General features: G+C 35.6%; 1 long non-coding RNA gene across 1 annotated transcript; it reads left to right on the forward strand.

The window, feature by feature from the left end:
* The first annotated feature begins 542 nt into the window (after nucleotides 1-542).
* On the forward strand, nucleotides 543-4,093 carry LOC116071913. The gene is made up of 3 exons (XR_004111234.1): nucleotides 543-640; nucleotides 1,651-1,726; nucleotides 3,986-4,093. It is a non-coding gene; the product is annotated as an uncharacterized LOC116071913 (long non-coding RNA).
* Nucleotides 4,094-5,350: the final 1,257 nt, after the last annotated feature.

Raw genomic sequence — 5,350 nt, forward strand, 5'->3', positions numbered from 1 at the left:
GGTAAAGTACAAAATCTCTGTACCATCGGGTCTGTATCTAAATGACACAACTAGCCAAGACTGGCACTTTCCGGTAAACTTCCGTTAAATATTTTTAAATATGTAGGTTATCCTTATCTGTAAAATGTACACAATGGAATTAATTTCAAACTTCCTCCTGGGTCAGTACTCACATATATATCTGGGGATTATACATCTTTAAATAAATATCAGGGAGTTTGAAACTTTTGCACAATTTTTAATTAAGAAAAATTCCAAGGTGCAAACTAATCTATGCATAGCCGGCTCATGAGTTTATGGTTAGAGAGAGCTTGCAGAAAGCCATCTGCTTCTGAACGGAGTGTAATGACGAGGGAGCAAACAGGAACTGCGAATGCGTGGACCAGGCAGCTTCTGGAAGGAGTGTAATGATGAGGGAGCAAACAGGAACTGCGAATGCGTGGACCAGGCAGCTTCTGGACGGAGTGTAATGGTGAGGGAACAATCAGGAACTGCGCATGAGTGGAGCAGGCAGCTCGGAATTCAGTTTCGGATGAGAAGAGGCTTTGGAAATGTCTAGGCTGAGGAAACTTTTAGTACGGCTATGAAGTAACATGTTTTCATAATGAAGATGTCCAGAGAATCATAGCTGTTAGCCTAGGTAATAATAAACAGGAAGTTGCAATGGCTTGGTACTAGCACAGTAGTTGAAAACAAAAAACAGAGGGAAAAATTACTAAAGTTCCAAAGTTTGGGTGTTTGCATCTTTTTTTTTTTTTAAATAGTCTAGCATTTGGATATGAAACCAACACACTCACTATGCTTAAATGGGAATAAAGACTCTTAATGTGAATGAAGCTTATGGAATAACAAGATCAGAATTCCCTGAAATGATTAACTGTTCGATCTTGATTTACATCGTGGAGATTTATGGACAGCAGGTGTAATTCTGCTGCTCTTCTGGCAGCTTTATACCCAGAACTTTAAGTGTAATGATAACTGATGTTTTTCCTTTTAAATACAGAACGTTTTCTCCATTGTGTCTTACAAGAAAGTAGAGAGAGGGCTCAGAGTGACTTAATTTCCTGCAATCCTTCCCTTTGCCATAAAATGAACTTCCAAGTATTAAGTGTTGTTTTATGTAGGTGTGACTTAAGTGCTAAAGGATACAATCATATGCTTGAATTTTATATGAATGTTTTGCTGGTCTTGGTGCTTTTTACTTTTATTTGTTTTTGTTGGCATTTTATACATTCATATGCTAAGGTATGGGCCTAGGGAGGCCATGATTCTTTTTTTTTTTTTTTTTTTTTTTTTTTTTTTTTTTTTTTTGGTTTTTTTTCGAGACAGGGTTTCTCTGTATAGCCCTGGCTGTCCTGGAACTCACTCTGGAGACCAGGCCGGCCTCGAACTCAGAAATCCGCCTGCCTCTGCCTCCCAAGTGCTGGGATTAAAGGCGTGCGCCACCACCGCCCGGCGAGGCCATGATTCTTATTGTAAACAGCGCCCCAGCTTCTGAAATCCAGAAGCATTATCTTCAGATTGCAGGAATACCTAATAACATTGCTTATATTTTAATTTGAGCTGTGTAACAGTCTGTGGACATATTGTTTACATATGAATTTATCTTCCCAATATTTCTTTCTAAACCTCTACATTTTCGTTATGGAGATGTCTGAAAAAAATTGAGGTCAAGATGCATGAATGCCAGAGGATGTGTAAGCAAGGAAATATGATGACTTAAAAGGTGGGTTTTGTTCTCAAGCATCCACATTAACTACTCACAGTATTCATGGGCACTGGATACTTGCCACTTATCTACTTAGCTATAGGAAGAACTTGCCCAGGAGTTTCCTCTTTAAACATTTATGAAAAAGGCTTTTGGGAAAGTCAATTCAGCAAAAGTTACTATAATTTCAGTACAGCTAGTCCTCAATATTCTCAGATAGGAGGAATTTTTTCTTCTGTTTTGGATTGGTAGTTTTATTTGAGAATGACTTGAGGTGATATGTGAATATCACATTGAAAAACTCGGATAATAAAATTGGTTAGCCTCTTATGTGTTTCACTTAAAAGATAATAACAACTCCTAGTTAACAGAGACCTGTGTATTAAGGGCAAACAGCCCTGAGGATGATCAGACCCCACTTCAGATATTGAATACATCTGGACTTCTGATGAGTTTTAAAGTCAGAGTTTCCTCTAACTCTTTTCTCAGGATTGATGATTTACTCACAGAACTCACATTTGCCATCAGAATTTTTGTATAAAGGATGCAGATTAACAACAGCCAATAAGGGGCATATAGGGCAGATTGGAGATTGTGTGAAGGTGGGTCAGGAGGAAGCACATCAGTCACCTTGTCCTCTCTGTGAGATCATTTCTCCTCTCAGACTATCTGTGTCCAGTCTAGAAGCTCTGCTGGAGTTCAAGTCCAGAGGCTGATATTGATCAAAGTGTTGACCACAACACTGGATTCAAGTTTCAGGTTTTCTTCCCTTGCCAATGTTTGGGTTGATGAAAAGTCCCAGTCTTTTGAGCACTATTATTTATGCTAGTCTTGTCCAGAGAGCATCTGCCATCCGGAAGTGCTATTACCATGTGAACTATTATAGGATTGTAGTAGTTCATCTACTTTGTATATTTACCCCATTTATTCTTTGCTTTCTTCTGCATATGTAGCTACATATATCAGAACATGTTTATATTGTTTGCTAATATATTCTCTGTACTTAAAGCATTAATTGTCAGTTAAATGGATTGCAAAAAATTTACTTAGTCAATAAATGAGCTTTGCCCTAGAATACACAATACAGTTTTAGCAAACATCAGCAAATTGTATCAGTTTATGTCACGTTAAATGGCATTAAAAATAAGTGACAACTGATACAACTTATCCCAGACCAATTTAAGGGTAAAATAAATATTGACTATTTTTCTTAAAATATATTTGTTTAAGATAGCTATTATAATTAAAATAATTACTAAAGAGAAAAGATTATTAAGTACAATGATTATTATACTTCCACAAAATTAATAAGCTTTTAAGGAATAGCTTTTAATTAATATAATTTTACTTATGAAATGCTATTTTATATTTTAATACATGAAGTAATAAAACAAAGTTCTAGAAGCTGGAGAGATGGCTCAGTGGTTAAGAGCACTGAATACTCTTCCAGAGGTCCTGAATTCAACTCTCAGCAACTACATGGTGGCTCACAATCATCTGTAATGGGATCTGATGCCCTCTTCTGGTGTGTCTGAAGAGAGCTGTAGTGTAGCTACAGAGTACTCACATAAAAATAAATAAAGAAAATTAAAGAAAAAAGTTCTCGAAAATTGTAAAGATTCATGTAAGTTAGTAAAGAATTAGTAGAAAATAGTTAAAGAGTTGCAAAGGCAAGCTGTTAGAAGAAGAACCTAGCATGGTAGTGCAATATTGATAATTTTTAATAGTTCTATAAGTTGTAAAAGCACTTAGAAAAATAACAGTGCGATATTTCATCATACCCAAGTTTAAGAATGTTAAAGACCTGAAATGCCAAGTGCTAGTTAAGATAGAGAATACAATTATGTTCAAATGCCATATAGTCAATGTGATAATTTATGAAATGATTAGTTGTGTGTATTCTATGACCTATCTTTTCTATGAATGAAATAGAACAATTGAGTTCACCTGTTTGTAATTTTGGGGAGGTAACAGGGAGATGCATTTGGAATTTAAGAAAGCTGCAATCTAATTAGTTATATTGTGGGCCAATTATGAAGCCTGCATTTTAAGACATCATAAACAAAGCATACACATAAGAAACCTAAGGACCCAGACCCAGTATTAACGTCTCTACTCTATCGCATTGCAAAGGATGAACAGCTGGAGTCAGTGAGTCATTGGGCAAATTTATGTGCCCTTTGCAAGTTTTCCCATCTTGCTCTATAGATATTTAGGGCTAGATAATTTTGTCATTCTTTGTCATGGAGAAATGCATATGAGTGTTGTGTTTTATAGGATGTTGTGCAGAATTCCTGACCTCTACTATCTCAATCGTATTTCTTCAGTGTGATAATGAAAAATGTCTTCAGAAATAGCTGGATGGCAGCAGTAGATAAACGGGACTTCATATTACTGCAAAGAAACTTATACAACAATCAAATACATTAATAATTTATTTGGTGTGAAAGAAATAATACTGACTCTAAAATATAGACATATTTTTGAATAGTTATACCATTGTCTCTGAATATTATATTTACTATTCAAGATCACGCAACTTTGAAAACTCAGGACTAGAAGTCAGAAGTAGTGCATACACCCACAGACTGTCATTCCTTGAACTCCTGCTGACTGACCTGATGGAATATATAGGTGACATTTGATATTATAACGACTTTAACTCCAATAGCAGCCAGTGAGACTTCTACACATTCAGTTCCTTTTACATATCTACAACAAAGAGAGGAGGTAAAGTTGAGAAAAACTGTGTGTGCTAAGAACAATATAATTCAGAATAGAGTTATTTAAATCTCCTCTTGGTTAAAGTGAAACCTACTTTAAGTATAGATGGGAAAAGAAAGAGCAAGACAAACAAATATCAAAGTGTGAGAATAGTTTTTATGTATTTAATAAAATAGTCGAGAAGACAACAGGAAGCTGTATTTATGCTGCCTGGATCCAGATTCCCACATGTTGGAAATATTCCCTTTTCTATTTTTCATTTCATCACTGTTTCTTCTATGCCAACTTCTTTCTAATACTAGCTAAACATTCCATTCTTTGTTGGGGAGCTTAAATACTCTTGTTAAATAACATTAGGTTACTCAAACATCTAGAGCTCTGCACAACTAACATGTTCCCTTTTAGGTTTTGCTTGTTATTGCATATTCACCCACACCCCACACATTAGCACACATAGGCACGAGCATCCATTATCCTTTGAAAGACATTTGTGTACTCACTGTTTTTTTTTGCTTAGCATTTGTTTATGATGATATTCTTTGTTACAAAGAGTTTTTTTTTTTCTTTTTTAAATAATGTATAGGGCTTGGGGAGATGGGGCAATGGTTGGGAGCTACTGCTTTTGTATAAGGGTTTGAAGTAAAATTCCTAGAGTCTATGTCATGAATACACATATAACTGCAGTTCTGGGAGCAAGAAGGGAAAATAGGAGGGTTGAAGGCCATTAGTCTAACTTTCAGTGGAAAGGAAAAATGAAGGAATGGTAGAACTTTATACTTCATGTTGTTCTCTGGCCTCCACACATTTGAATGGTGCACACACCTGCACATACATGTGTACATATACAAGTACTCTGAAACACACATACATAAAATTATAAAAATATTCAGTGCATTTTATTCTGTTTTAGATATTTGT

The sequence above is a fragment of the Mastomys coucha genome, unplaced genomic scaffold (assembly GCF_008632895.1).
Source record: "Mastomys coucha isolate ucsf_1 unplaced genomic scaffold, UCSF_Mcou_1 pScaffold23, whole genome shotgun sequence".
NCBI lineage: Eukaryota > Metazoa > Chordata > Mammalia > Rodentia > Muridae > Mastomys > Mastomys coucha.